This window comes from Ptychodera flava, chromosome 14, assembly GCF_041260155.1.
Source record: "Ptychodera flava strain L36383 chromosome 14, AS_Pfla_20210202, whole genome shotgun sequence".
Lineage (NCBI taxonomy): Eukaryota > Metazoa > Hemichordata > Enteropneusta > Ptychoderidae > Ptychodera > Ptychodera flava.
In genome coordinates this window covers 30837212-30853648 of record NC_091941.1, presented here as the reverse complement: position 1 = coordinate 30853648, position 16437 = coordinate 30837212, and the positions used below count along the sequence as shown (strand labels likewise).

The following is a 16437-nucleotide window of genomic DNA, read 5'->3' as shown; positions in this document are numbered from 1 at the left end:
CGGCACAGTTTTTGCCAACTTCGCCAATGACCCCATCATCAGCTGAGCACTGTCCATAAACTTTATAGAAAAGAAACGTCTCTTTATCTCCCTCTTCCCTCCGGCAACAACAATTGAGGCGTGAAAAATAAATGTTTTCGAGAGACCCATAATTCCTCCATTGCTCGTCTTAGCTATGATTTAGGCTCTGGTCCCCCTCCGCGTCGATTTCATGTAATTCTTTCAAAATAAAAGAACCATCGTATCCCTTGAGGTTGTGAAAGTAGATAGGAATGGTTCTCGACGGCCGGCATCCTTCGCAATAGAAGGTCGCCTCCTCCTTCACTACTCGGTATCCTGCCGGCTCTCCACATGCAATACAGACTGGATCACATCCGTCGCGCCGGTAATTAGAAGGATCCCTCATCGGTATTATTTTCCAATAATACGATTTAGAATAATACTCGGCCCGTTCTTTCATATCCTTTAGAAAGTCTGTAACACAGGAGAGACCTGTGAATGTTCTTTTACCATAAACAGTGGGTGGTCGCCCTTCCGAAGAGGTCCGCGATCCTCCCACCCCCGTTCCACCATAACATACGAAAGACAAATTGGAATGTGTCGGCCGGTCCCCTTCTCAATAATTGCCTCAGTATCTGCATAGACGACGTAGGGAGAAGGAACCTTCTTCCGATGTCCTTCAAATTGACACACTTCCTTAGGAAAATCTGGCTGGGCAGTGTCTGTTCCACAGTATACCTGATGTTTTTCTAATTCTTCTGTTGACTTAAAACCTCTTTTACAAACCATACAAATACACTTCCGTCTGCGCTCATTCTTTCGATTAGTACGAGAATTACGAAGGCGATTTTCCGCAGTAATTGGTACGAAGTGAGAACGGCCGCCGTCTTCGCCAACTATCAGTAAGATATTTGCTATTTGATTCCTATCACCTTCGGAATGGGCTTCACCTTCCCCTATCGGAACGGTTCCGTCAGGGGCTCCGCCAGGGGCACTATATAACACAGTTATGTCGGACGGGGGAGCGGGATCATTTTCGTAGATCTGAAATACTTGAAGTTTGATGCCTGGATTTTGCTGCTCGAAGCGCCTGAATACAGTCAGATCGGCGGGCGTAGGAAAGGGAATACCTTCCCAACAGTAGTCAGCAATAAATGGGGCGTACGTATTCCATTTTCTCCTTACCTGACCACATTTCTTTTCACGAAACTCGGGGTCGGTCAACTTTAAACTTGCTACGATGGCGTATTGAAAACAGTTCTCGCTACCCGAAGGTAGCACCAGATCGCTCACACAATGCTTATTTTTTAACCATCCGGGAAGTTGGACTCGTTCCGTTCCCGTAGGAGCCCCAGCCCCGAGTAAAACTTCTACTAGAATTACTTCAAAATTAAGTATCTCCTCGAGAACGAGACCAGAACCCTCAACATTTTCAATTGTATCAAGCATACGATCGTAGCGATCTATTAATTGTTGCCCCACATCCGATCCCGATCCTCTTACATCTTTTGTGTATGTATCATTTAATTTAACATACAATGAACGCGGTTGTGTATTACCAGTTTTCGGATCCGATAATTTGACTTCCATTTCGGTATAAACAGAGTACATCTTTCGTTCCGCCCTTTGGCCCTTTAACCATACCTTCAATATCCACCAGCTCCCCGATATCCTTGACTCGCTTGACTTCAGGAAATTCTTTTCGTAAAACTGCTCCCTTGAATGCTGTATGTAATCGATGGGCCATAATAATCTTTATGATATATACTATCCTAAAATTTTTAAAATGAAAAATAATTATTTATGATAGGTCATCAAAATCCACTATAATATTTTTGTCAGCATTTATTTGTTTATATATCTCACCTAATCTTTCTAAGTCGACTATTTCTTCCGCATCTTGAATTTCTGGTTTATTAGGTGCAGCACAAAATATTAATCTCTCAACAGTGAAAGAAAGGCCACGCTTACTTAAGCGCGGTTTAAATGCTAAGAATTCTATCTTACTACCTTTTCGGATATTACGAGGTACAATAGCAGGATTTTCTCGGACTGGTAGTAACGGACTCACTGTTTTAAAACCGCAGTCAATTTCTTGAACCATATCAATACATGTAGCGAAATCGTGAACCCCTCTCCCTCTCCCTCTCCCTCTTTTAAACTGAAATTTAAAATACCTCATGCCCGGCTGTGCCTCGCTCCCTCGCTTCGGATACACTTTAGAGGATTGTAAAATCCACAGGAATTCCCTTCGGTGACGGTTCCGATAGGATTCTTGGAGTGAGCGGCCAGGCTTAGAGCATAACTTTTAGCAGTAGATGCATCGAAACTTTCACCTAGGGTACGGAATATTATTAAATCAGTAAACTTTGAAGACTCAGTTGCCAACTGACACACACCCCATCACATGTAGCTGGATCACCTCCCGAACCGTACTTAGGTCCGATGTTGAAAACTACTTCTAGCTCACTGTCTACGTATATGAAAGGATCTACATATTCACCAAATACTAATTTGCCTCCATCATCATTTTGATGTTTTCTCCGGTTTCAAGTATTTTTATTGCATCTGAAATAGAAAGGATTGTCATTGTCTTATCGTATATATCTTAATAAAAAAAAAAATTAAAAAAATTTCTATGATATAGTATCCTAAAATGTCATACATATTCATAAATGGACCAACTGGAAGTGGTAAGAGTTACGATGCAATAAATTTGGCGGAGGGAGTTGCTACGATGTCTCACGTACCAGAATTTGACACTAGTTTTTCCAGCAACATTGCCGACTTTTATAATGAGCGTGTCACCCACGTTTCGATTGCCGATTTTCAGAATCAGTTTATAGAACATACTCTTAGTTTACAATGTCGGGCTGGGAGGGCCTCTCCTTCGGAACGCTACATTATTTGTGACTCTTCCATAATTCAACATCTAACTTTTTCTAGAATCCGGGGCGTTTCCACGGAGTCGGAAGAAAAAAAGATTGTTTCTAGAGCATTTGACCATTTGCATAGTTTCATTATCATATTCAAAGATATGCCTTGGGATTATTGCAGGCGGAATGTGTTGACTCGAGCCAGGTCGTACGAAATCAGACCGCCTTAAAAGAACTAGAAGAGATTCACAACAAGTTCAAACAGACTTTCTTAGAAATTTGCCACGACTACAGACTTCCATGTTTGGTAATTAGTCAGCCCCTTACGCCTGAAGTTCTCAAGAATATACTTAATCCAACGATTGATACAGAGACAGTCGGACCAGTAGAATATCCACGAGCTTTTGACTTTGGAATTGCATGGGGCAGCTCACGCGATAGCGGCAGCCAGGGATTTTTAATAGACGGTTTTTCCGAAGGTGAACTTGAAAAAGCTTATTATCCACCTGGTCAAGAACAACTAGAACAACGTCGAGTCTCACTCAAGAACCTACACAAACTTCTTAATGCTTGTGAAACAGTGTGTGCTTATAATGCTCCGTTTGACTTACGAGCACTTGATATGATGAAAAGGGTGGACTTTGGAGTTACTTGTCTATGGTTCATGTCAGTTGTGTACATTATACTTCAGCCAGAACTTATTGATAAAGCTGAACAAGGAGGACTTGAAAGAACGGACCGTGGCAACATGAGAAGTCGCTTTGAAGATCTTGCAAACTTAATATGTTCAGGAACTGAGGTACCACCTCATCCACATACGGCCGAAAAAATGCAGTAAGTGAACATTACTTACGACAGTACATGATAAATACTTGGCCAGGTGGGTGGAAGCGAGGTGGTAAACTGACACTTTCTTCTTTCAAGAAATTAAGACTTTTTCCATGGTACTTATTGAATAACTTTCGTAAATACTTACGTTAGTACTTGACAAGTACCAGCACAGGAACTTACGTAGTACTTGACAAGAACCAGCACAGGAACTTACGAAGTACTTACGTAGTATAATAACATTTTCCTCCGGCTCCCAACTATTGAAACTTTCTGGATAACCTTTCCATTTTATCAGATAATATTTCTTTCCTCTAATTTTTTTCGTCTTCAAAATTCGTTCTACTCTGTACAGCTCGTCGCGTTCTGAAGGTGCGCTCTGAAGTTCATCGGAGTAGAAAGTGCCGAGTATTTCCTCTCCATTCAGATCTTTTATTTTGTAAACTGGTGGTGTTCCCAAGCCAGCTGCGTACACAACTTTTGAAACTACGAAAATCTCCTCTGTCCAATTTGGTAAATATCCTTTCTTAAAAGTGGTCTTGTATTTTGTAATTCGGACCCTTTCTCCCGGCTTGAATTCAGGGTTAGCTCCCCCGGCTGCCAACTCAGGACCGTAGAGTGTATAAAAGCCTGCCAATCGTTCTCCTCTGTTACGTCCCTGGGTTTCATTTTGATACTTCCATGAACGGTGTTGTTGTAATTCTCGAGAAGGTGGGGTAGAATAGAAAGCCATTCTCGTGTCTGTTTATATGTAAAGTATTTCCACATCATCGTCTTAAGGGTCCGATTAAAACGTTCAACGACGCTAGCTTTTTTGTCACTGTAGGTGTGAAACCAGTGAATTCCCACCTCCTCCAACCACCCCTGCATTTTTCGGTTAGTAAATTCCCGCCCCTCATCTGTCTGAAGTTTGTCGGGTCTTCTCCCGGATTTCTTAATCACGTCTTGTAGCGCCTGTAACGTATCATCAGCCGTTTTTGACTGTATCGGCCTGGCCCATGCGTATTTACTGAGCACATCGATTACTGTTAGCATGTATCGAATGTTACGATTCTCTTTTGCGAACGGGGGAGGGAATTCCACGAGATCCGCTTGCCATTGAGAGTCTATCGATGTTACAAAAACGCGCCGGCCGCCCGTAGCATGAGAACGAGGTACCGGTTTATGTAGATTATAAGTTAGCTGAGTTTTTAACCACTCCTGCACCTCTTTCTTGGTCACTTTCAGTCCGCTGGCCCGTGCTGCGTCATACAATTTTTGTACACCTCCAAAACCAGTTTTCGGGTTGTAATATAATTCTCTAAGAGTGCCTTCAGCGGAGCCTTCGGCTTCAGCTTCCATAATTGCTATATTATACGAAAAATTTTATGTCGTACGGAGGGCATCTATATAGTACCAAAATCGGCGGCCACCGGACCCTCTATAAATCTCATACTATACGGATGCCGTAAACGAAATACTAGTTTACTGAATGGCCTACTTTTCAATTGCTTGATTAGGCCCACGGCTTCCCGTTCTGACACCTCCATTCCATATTCTTTTATAATAGTTTTGTTGTCTATCTTGTTCGGTGTGTAAAATAGTACTAACATCTGTATGTTTTCCCTAAATGGTTTACTAATACTAGTATATTGTTGAGTCAGAACCCAGACAGATAATCCGTCGTGTCTTGCGCTGAAACCAAGTTGGACTAAAACGTTACTGCGCTTCTTCATATCTTTGGACGAGGCGCAGTCGTCGAGGATTATTAAAGTGTTCGTTCCAGCCCATTCTTTATGCACGTAGGTTAATGTATCATCCACTGCATCGAGTCCGACTGGAAATATAAACACATTATCATCGGTGAAAATGAATCTTCTATTATACGCTTTATTATTCATGAATGTTGGGCAAATGAATATCACATATTCGAATTTCCTTAAGTACGGACCGGTGAGGAGGTCCAACATAAATTCTGTTTTGCCAGAATATGTCGGTCCAGTTATAATCATGTTGAATGGTGGGGTTACGTATATTGACATTTCCTCTGGATCTATATACTGTAAATTAATGAACTGATTCTGTCTTCTAGTTCTTTTAAGTTACTGGTTCGAGTTAGATGAAACCCAGTCACATCGACAGCATCTGAATGAACTATATAGTTAGTGACTTTATTCCAGTACCTACAATAGTAATGAATATTGCTAAAGATAACAAACCAATTTTACCATATTCGTGAATAGGGTCTACGCTGGTCGTAGATGCTGCCCGTTCCGGGGAGGGGAGGGGAGGGGACCGAATCCGAGTCGTGTCATTGTGAGGTGACTCTCCGGGCTCGTCCTGCCACTTCACAGGATCCCCCCCCTCCTCCCCTCCTTCCATCTCATGTATAGCACTTTCTCGAACTTCCGTGTTTATATCACCATTCACCCCGAAGGACATAGATTCTGTTGCGTATTGCAATTCATTATTATAACCCGAGATTGCCGGGCCCGAAAGGATGACCATCTCAGACGGTAATAGAAGTAAATTTGGTGAGACTGCCATATCAAGTTTGACACCAGTATTCATTATTGTGTCTTGATATCGCCTATAACTAATTACTTTGTCGGTATTGCGAATTTCATCTTCGAGGAGAACGCCGAATTCTTTCGGACTTGCTCTGCACTGCCAGTATCACCCACTATGGTACTACGAATATTTGCTTGTGCGCCAAGTATGCAATATACGTAGGCTTCAAGGCTTTCATTGAGGCGAGCGAGACCGGCCTTTGTTAGTCCCGAGTCTCCTTCAGAGGAATGAAACTATTGTATTGTCCCTCCGATCCATCATTTCGGAAGAAATAGTAGTGTGGTCTGTCTTTGTCGGGCAGTACATGTTTTTTCTTTCCAAAAATGGTATGTGTATAGAAAACGCCTCCGTCGGCGGAGAGGAAAAAGTCATGACCGTTGTATATCGCTTTTGGCTGTCGAACGGGCCACGATTAGTGTAATATTCATATCCATAACCAAGACCTTTATTTTGACCTTTTCGATAACGAAAGTCGGACTTCGTTGGACTTATATTTCCAAATTCTGTACATAGAAGTTCATATTGGACGAGATTGTACGGATTGTCGCCCGCTTTGAAGGTGGGGGTATCGTCTGGAAGTGCAACGCCCATTTCGTGAAGGATCCTACGTATTGTAAAATATACATGAAAACGGCAGAATGATCGTATTTGTGGCGGAAATTTCTTATCGAAGAGATGGGCGAATGATATACCACAACCAGTAGTGCTGCACCATACGGCGAAATTCAGTTGCTGGTCCCAGTATTTCATGTTTGGCCCGCCCAGCCAGACATTACTTTCTTTCGCTGTTCGATGAGTGATTACGTTATCTTTAAATATATCTCGAGGATGAAAAGTAAATTTATCTGTCGGCGTTACATATATTTCTAAGTCCATGAGAATAGGTTTTTATTCCCCCGTCCGGTTTGGAAGGGGGGGTATCAGCATGCTGTACTGTCGGTACGCTCGTCTTATTCAATTGAAAAGCAACTGGGAATAGGTCTGTACTCATTATTCGTGTTTCTATATACATATAGATTTAAATGGAGGAGAATTTTCCCGGAATCCCTGTCGGAACGATTTCTTTAGGGGTACTAACATTCCAGACTATGTTAATACTTTATTTCGGATTCAGGTTTAAACGAATTTTTTATTTTTTACTAAGAATAGATAACATACTGCAAACAATGGAGAATTTAATAAAGTCATCGGCAGCGGCAAATACGCGTTCCGAAGGGGCTTCGGTGCCTTCGGTGCCTTCGGACGCTCGATCCATAATAGAAACAAAGCGTGAAAAAATACTCTGTGTCATCGCAAGTGGACAAAGTAAGTTATTTTTGGTAAGGAGATTTCAGTTGCTGACGTAGAAAAATGGGGAGATGAAACAGTGAATAAAGCATTTCAAAGTTTATGAAGCGAATACAGTTCTCTTATAAGTGATACCATCACTCAAAGTTTCATAGATCTAGGAGCCCGCGCAATCAGTCAGGTAGTTCCAATCGATGATCGAGATAACTATGCCACTGATCTTAAAAAGGATTTTATTCTAAACAGTGAAATAAAACGATTATCAGGACGGATAGCGTACACATGGGGGCCCCTGATTGCTCTAATTTCCACCGGTTTAATTACGGGTAAACATTTAAATTTTAAAAAAATCGGGTTTAATATAGTACCTGAAATAAATGGATTCAACTTCGCCGACTCAGCAAACGGCTCCGCCAGGGACTCCGTCAGAAGCTCCGCCGACGGAGCCCACACCGCAAACGACTCCGTCAGGGACGACCTTCCCTACGCCACAGCGCAACATAGAGAAAGTGACGTTACCGCCGAAGCATCCAGGGAGAGTTGCTGCGGGCAAGAAATTAGCGGAATGGAACAGGCAAAACAAGGAGAGAAACTAAAAGCAATGGAGGGGGAGGGAGGGGAGGGGGGGGATGATGCGGTAGCGACAAACTGTATAAGCCTACCGCCTACAATGAAAGAACAGTGTGATAATAAATGGTATAATAAATGTTATCTTGTTTTAGGAATTGTGGGAGTTTCATTGACTGCGTTAGGACTATATTGGGGGCGTGCTCGGCATTATTGTTCCGTCCGGAAAGATCCTCCACAGAAAGCGAAAAAAACAGAGCCCGTATCGGCTCCCTCCGGAACAGTTCCGACAGGGGTTCCGAGGGGAGGGGAGGGGGAGGGGGAGCCCAGCTCCTCTACATTGTATGAGATGGATTAACTCCCCATATTTTTTATTTTTATTTTTTATTTTATATACTAGTCAGCAATCATGGATATTAAAACAGTTGTAAACACAATGTACGATGGTATTGTAATCGCAGGACTAGCGATGGGATATCTTATGATCTCCAGCAAATTTCTGAAAATAGAGGTTGGCGATCCAAGTCGACCAAATTTAACTCGCTTGGCAAAATTAGGCGGTGCGACTGCTGCCGCGGTTGCGACCAAAGATCTCCTTGAACAGAAAAATATTATTCCTGCAGAACCTTATACTGTGTAATGGGCACCTTCGGAATAATAATAATATTCATCGAACACTTATACTTAGTAATATATACAACGTACAACGATGATCATTTGGATTGAAAGCCAAACAGGTGAACAAGTCACTGTTAATTTTTACCCTTGTATTGACACGACAAAGTTTACGAAGATAAGACTGCTAGAGTGCGGACTATATAATTCATGGCATAACATAACATCGACGAATAATGTAATAAAATATCAAGAAGGTGACCAACCGAAGAAGACTAAATCAATACGTCCAGGTAACTACAATATCGATACGTTAAACAAAGCAATCGGGTTGAAGCAAAAAATTAATTTTGAAAAACATCTGCCGACAAACCACGTTCTTCTAACTTTGGCTAAAGATGTTAAAGTTTATTTCAATGCTACAGGTAGCTTTGCCAACGTCGTTGTGTTTTTCAGATAAACCTGAGGACAACCCAGTTATAAAAGTACTATGAGTCCGAAGAAAGTGGATTTCTTAACAGTTACTAAATATATAGTTCATTCAGATGTAGTCGATGTTACTGGAAATTATGTTTCATTTGGTTCGGGTGCCTCCGGAGGATACATACAGGGGAAAGTATCGAACTGTTTACAAATACTTCCCATCCGGGATACGAGAGAAATAAGTGAAAAGGTTACTTACGATTTTAAAAACGGAGCAATTTCTATGCCATTGAGAAAAGGGGGAGATTACATGAATTCAATGCGTATCTGGATAACAGATCAGGATGGGAACATGATCGATTTCAATAACTGGCCAATTAGCTTTTGTATTGAATTGCTGTAGTAGTCCCGAAGCGGGGCCGGTGCGTTCCGAAGGAACCCTATCGGAAGATAAACCATCCCACGACCAATCCTCCAGCAATATATATCATTTCATATTTCTTTTGCTCAGGACTGGGTTGATAATAATCTGAGAATTGCGCTAACGCTTGCGCTGGACTTGACGTAGAGTTGCTTTGCACCGCTTCTGCTTCTTCCAGGATTTCTGCATCTGTATCTCTTAATTCTGCCGCAGCATGTGCGCATCCTTTGCTTGATTTTCTCTTTCCCAGTCAGCCTGTAGTAATCTTTTTTCTGACCAGACGTTGCGATCATGTTCAAATTTTTCTAATGCTTTATCATGTCGAACCTTTTCTTCAATAAGAGCCTCACCATTCCCAGAAAGCTTTTGTCCGATAATATTTCCTCCTGTGAATGCCGTTGCATTTAATACAGCACCGAGAACTGTCATTCCTATAGCTGAAGCCATGACTGTGTATTGTATATTACAAGGTATTATTTAATTTTTCACTGTATATAGGTCCCTACGGAGTATGTCTGATCCAAGTGGCTTCGGTCTAGGTACAATTCGTATGCAAAATCTTGAGCTTGAAGATCTGAGTGATGTTAAAGTTAACAATAATACTAAGATGGCTGCTAATCATAATAAGGATTACGTCCTTCGTTATAAAGACCGCGAAAAATATTTCGTTTTAGCCAATGCCGCGGCGCCACCCCACGAACATGCTGTAGAATTTTCCGAACTTAAAGACATTGATGAAACTGTAATTGACGCCACAAAGGCTTCGAATGATTCTACTCCTTTTGCTCTGACATGGGATTCGGCTAGTCAGAAATTCATGCCTTATAATGTACCGCGTAACATCTTAGATATATTGGATAGTGAAATTGCAGGAGGTGTTGCTGAACCACCAGGAACTCCGAATGTGATTTATTTTGATAGCAATGTAAACAAATATAAATTGTTAGATTTTCGTAGTTGGCTTACTCCTACGAATCCATACATTGCACTTCTTGGTATACCTATTCCCTTAAAATTAGTCCTCTTAATACAATAATGAAGGCAGATAATACACTAAGAAGGTGGATAAACGAGGGGGAGAATTATTGCTCGTATACAGCTAGCGGAGTTCCAGTTAGATTATTTTGGGACACAACTTTAAAGAAACTGGGTCTTAAAAGTGTCGGTGATGAGGCAGCTGTTCTCACTTTACAGACTGTAAATCAACAGATGACTGATAATATGAAAATACTTCAACATGGTACAGTTCTCATTAGATGTGTAAAGTTAGCTACTGGAGACGAGTTTGACGATTTGGTTGGATATTATGCTATGAAAACAGATAACAGAACAACTTGTGATATTATCATAAGTATTGATAAAGATCGGGGAGGGGAAATGAGTATTGAATGTTTTGTTGGTGGGAATAGAATAGAGAACGACTTAGGAACTACATTTGTACGTAAAGATAAAAGAGTGAACACTTTAGATATCAGTACCATCATCTGAAACGACTCATTTTGTTTGAAGTAATGGTCTTCCGTCACATTTTAAGTTCAGAGGAAATTACTAAAATTTATCTATCAGGTGAACAAGTTCACACCGATAGGAACTCTCGTGTTCAACATCAGCTAGACTCCCCGGCCGGACTGACAACGAGTGTAAAAAAAACCTTTATATAGGCTAGTTTATGACCCGGTTGACTCACACGGAATTTCCCGTACATGTATAAACATGCTCAAAGGGAATTTCCCTGCTTAGTTCAGGCTGCGCCAAACCCCTGTTGCGCATGCGTGAGTTCGTATATAGGTCAGGGTCATACTTTAGTTACATGGATGGTTAATTTTTCCTTCGCTTCATGTAGATAAATGAATAAAATGGGTGTAAAATTCTTACTTCATCCCAGTTTGTCCACGCTTACTCTACTACTCCGGTCGAAAGATATGTTTTGTTTATATGTGGACACGGAAGTCTAGTCATGCATTTTATGAGTCAAAAGGTATTATTAATAAGCAAGAAAGTCAAAAGCACATTTGTCCGGACATCGTACATAAAAGTGATGGCTGTGATCGGAATATATTGTAAGTCAACAAGATCTGGAGGTGTACTGTCCGCGTAAAAACACAACAAAGCTTTTAAAAGACTTACTTTTGTGGAATACTTGATGGCTTTGTTATGTCAACTGCTCAAAAGCTGTTTTCGAGATGAAATGAGGCATCGACAAATTTGTCTCAGCATCGAACATTGCATAAGAATGACATAGATCGCTACATAGAACGGAGGTATAGTTCCATAAAAAAATCCGACATCGACATTTTTTTCTGGATATCGTCCGTGAAGAGGGATTGCAGAGATACTGATATCATGTCGACCAGTTAGAAAGATATAAAATGAAACAGATGTCACATCGGTTAATTCGTCAGAAATAAAACATAAGGGGATAGCTGTGTTACAAATAAAGAACTGAATAGAAAAGTCATATTGACTGTCGTTACTTAAGTAAAACTTTATTCGGCCTAACCTTTGAGCACAAAGTGTTACTTCATATTAACCAATTAGACCGAAGTTGACCCTTCGTACGCGTAAAGTGTAACAGATTGAATAATCAAACCTTCGATAATATGTAGGTTTGATGCGATGCGATGTAACGATAGATAATCGATCGATTCATCCTTTGGTATATAGCGACAATGATGCGATCGACATTTTTTCCTAATGACGCGATGCAAATATGCAACGCGGTGGTGATGAATGCTACGCGATGAGGTGGCGAAAAATGCAATTGGTTATGCGATACGTGTTTACTGTATGCACTTGTAACTACCCTATTCAAGTCAATTACATACATGTCCATTGTTAAAAGTATATAAATGCACTGATATTTCCAGTTTTGTATTAGAAAAAATTGTTCATTGTTTTCTCATAGACTACCATGTATAGTGTATTAACAATTCGATGAAAATCCAAAATCAAATTTCTTGTAGACTGGTAACCACCCTACACATTTATATCAATCGTCAAACATTTATAAATGCACCGACGTTATTACCTTTCATAAAAAGTCTACCGTTTGGGATATTGGCCAGCGAGAGGTCGTCGAGATACATGAAAAGAGTAAGACTCTCAGTCTTCAAAGTTAACGCTTCCTCAAAGTTAACGTCGACGCTCTCTTCAAAGGCGTGGTTTTGATCATACGAGAAATAAAAATTTAAACATAAAACAATACATCCAATCACAAACATCAACAAAGCTCTTGATCTTCGATTTACATGTCAGAAATAATATTTAAAATTCACTGTGATACGTTACAAACCACTCACGTCAAATTTTCATGTTCCTTCATTAAGTGTTGTGTATCTTCATTATTTTGATATCATTCAAACATATGTTGCCTCCAAACTTCGAAAACATCCTCACAAAAGGGAATTAGCTTCTTTGTATTTTACCGCCATTATGGTGTGTATCCGATTTGTATGTAAATCGCGTTATAATGGAGCTCTTTTTATTTATTCATAATTTTAGCGGTGTCGATGACGGCCTGGTGCATTAACCTTCGAGTGAGATAAACTACCTTTGTAACTCTCTCCGTCTTTCAAGCAATGCGTGACATTTTAAAAGTGCAAAGAAAGCAAAATTCATACGTTTACAACAACTGTAAAGTCTTTGAAAAAATGAAAAATTACATACCAAAGGTAAGTCCTTGTTTAGCTCGAGATTTAAATGACATATACATGGCCATCCTCTCAAACTCTTAAGAAAATAACTTCACTTTTAGTTTCATTTCCCTTACTTCGTCATCATCATATCGTCTTCCAATTATTACAATATCATCCAGTCTGATATTCAAATATAAATTTTTTCTTACATCTTGGTTGTGCATACTCGTCACTTTAAGAGGCATAGTAGAATAATCCCAAATTTCTCATATCAGATTCAAAAACTGATGGCTTACATATTCCCGTCCTTTTTCACCACTCGTGGCTTCCCTTTTGGGGCATAATAATCACAAATTCTCATACATCCGTATCTCTCCCTTTTTATGTGAAGTATCTCTTCCTTTATATGTTGAACTTGTAAGTAAAAATAGAATAAAAGACCATCGCAAAAGAAATTCGTGAGCTGTTTTATGCAAAAATAATAGGCAACTTGAATCACAACATTATGCATTCACTTTCTGTTATTTAATGCTCAAATCAAGAACGTCTCAGATTCGTTACGCCGATAATAATAATAATAATAATAATAATAATAATAATAATAATAATAATAATAATAATAATAATAATAATAATAATTTATTCTTCTAAAGCGTATAACATAGAAATACACCATCTCTATACGCTGTACAGTTAAAATCTGAATAAATAGTTACACAATACAATAAAACACAATACAATACATACAATACATTGGTTCACTAGAATAAAAAATACACAAAGGTAAAAAATTTAAAATTTAAAAAACATTTCGTCAATAAATAAGTCTAAAAAGCTGTTTTAAAAAGGTAAGTTTTGACCTGCGATTTAAAATTATTAAAAATGTTGGTTGATCGAATGGCCTCTGGTAGCTTATTCCACAGCTTAGGAGCACACACTGAGAAAGCTCTGTCGCCATAACTCTTATTAGTCTTAATTTTTGGCTGAACTACTGATACACTGGAATTGCTCCAACAAATATTTCAAATAACTCAAAAAAATCATCTCTACGAAATTAAAGTTTTCCCACGTAAAAGTCACAGTTTTACTCATCATGACTATTAAAATTCTCTTAAAACTCTTAAAATCTTTGAAACTCAGCTACTACATAAACAAAAATAAAACAAGACATCTTGCCCTTCTTCAAATATTGTTTGCAAGGACAAAATCGATTACTGAAGTACGATTCAAATCTTAAAATAATTTCACAAATATAATGTATAACATTAAATGTAATGATTGCAGTGGTTTACATGAAACGGGAGTTAATTTATGCTCGGAGTATCACATGACACCAGTCGGCTTTTATAAAAATGAATCTGATTAATTAAACTGGTAGGATTACATCATACGCACACCCAGTTACATTGGTGGCTTCATTTCATTCATAACCTGAATCAGTAATTTGAATCCATATCATGATAAATTTATAGCATATAAATTTCCTACTTGTTTCGTCAGCGTTTAATTCTTATTCGCTCACTGATGGATCAAAGTGAGTCTTAAATGAACAGCCAAACACATACAACTCCATTGATTGGATGATAAGATTATGCGAAATTTAACCAGAAGAAAGACAATTCTTCATCGAATTCTTAATATTTCGTTACAATTAGCGAAACGTTTACAATAATAATTCTTACCTTACATGCTATTAATCTCTATACCATATTCCACCGTATAAAAATATTGACATCGACTTCAAAAAAATCCCATCACCGTAAAATACTTTAACAAAACATGTCGTACATGTTCATTGCTAGATAATATTTAGAGTTCATCTAGAGTTAATTGGTAATTAAAGTTCACACAGTCCTTGATGCTTCAAACTTAATAACAATACTCACAGGCTGTTTTACTGAAGAGGTCGGTGATTTGCACACCTCGCTGCATTGTTCTTCGTTGTCCAGTGTATTTTGATCGGTGGAGATGATATTTCGGCGGTAAGTTTCTTTACAGATATATCGCATTGGATAATATTACAGCGTTGCTCACTCAGTCGAAGTCCAAGGATCATTTCGTCGTATTCAGTTCTTCTTTTCTGCATCGTTGTTGGTTAAATCCTTGCTCTACTTCGTCTTCGTCAGTGATGGGTTAAATTTCAACTGACCATCCTCCAAAGTCGGCATGGTCTGTGTAGCGCTGCAAAGAGCGTCGGCCATTTTCATTTTCTCGACCTCTGAATTTGCCTAGTACAAAACAGTCATTGTTCTCAGAGGCTGTTTCTCTCATTTCTGCCAAATTATCCGTTACATATTACTACCATTGAACCAGATTTCCATTTTCTCTACGGGCTTGGTTCATCGTTAGGTACGTTCTACCTCATAGTGTTGCCTATTCCTACAAACAGCTTGATCTTTATGTTCGGATTCTGCCAACATGTATGCCATTTAACCGTCAGTCTACCATTTGGGATATTGCCGTGCTAGAGATCGTCGGTGTAGACTCTCAGTCTTCAAAGTTAACATCGTTTATCTCATACTGGTATAGAAGTTAGATGTCGTCAGGGAGAAAGGCAGCCGATCCCTCTCTCTCCCCCCCCGTACTAATGCTCGTGCTCCCCCTCCCAATATTACCGAAATATAGTTTTTCTTATACGGCACACAAAAGGTATGGTCACACGATAGATAAGAATTAAGAATAAAACAATACATCCAATTACAAACATCAATACAGCTCTTTGTCTTCAATTATGTCAGAAATTTTAACATCCACTGTGATACTTTACAAACCACCAACGTCAAATTCTCATGTTCCTACATTAAATGTTAAGTATCTTCATTATTTTAATATCATTAAAACACATGTTGCCTCCAAACTTCGAAAACATCCTCGCAAAACGGATTAGCTTGTTTTACCGCCATTATGGCGTGTATCCGATTTGTATGTAAATCGATTTATAACTGAGCTCTTTATGGTTTAATTCATAATTTTACCGGTCTCGATGGCCACCTGGTGCATTAACCTTAGGATGAGATATACTACTTTAGTAGCAGTGTTGCTAGTTTTGTATTGGAAAAAAATGTCACAATTTTTTCATAGACTGCCATGTATAGTGAATCAACATTTTAGTGAAAACATAAACATCAAATTTCCATTACACATTTGCACTTTTAATAATCAATTCTAGTCAATTACATTTATATTATTTGTCAAACATCTCTCTCTGTCTCTCTGTCTCTCTCTGTCTCTGTCT

The 16437-nt window shown here is 39.3% G+C and overlaps 1 protein-coding gene across 1 annotated transcript in view; it reads right to left on the bottom strand.

Annotated features, from left to right (window-relative positions):
• The window catches only part of LOC139150144 (small ribosomal subunit protein uS12m-like), a 629842-nt gene that overhangs the window by 132333 nt on the left and 481072 nt on the right, over nt 1-16437 (bottom strand). The gene's annotated exons all lie outside the window — the stretch shown is intronic.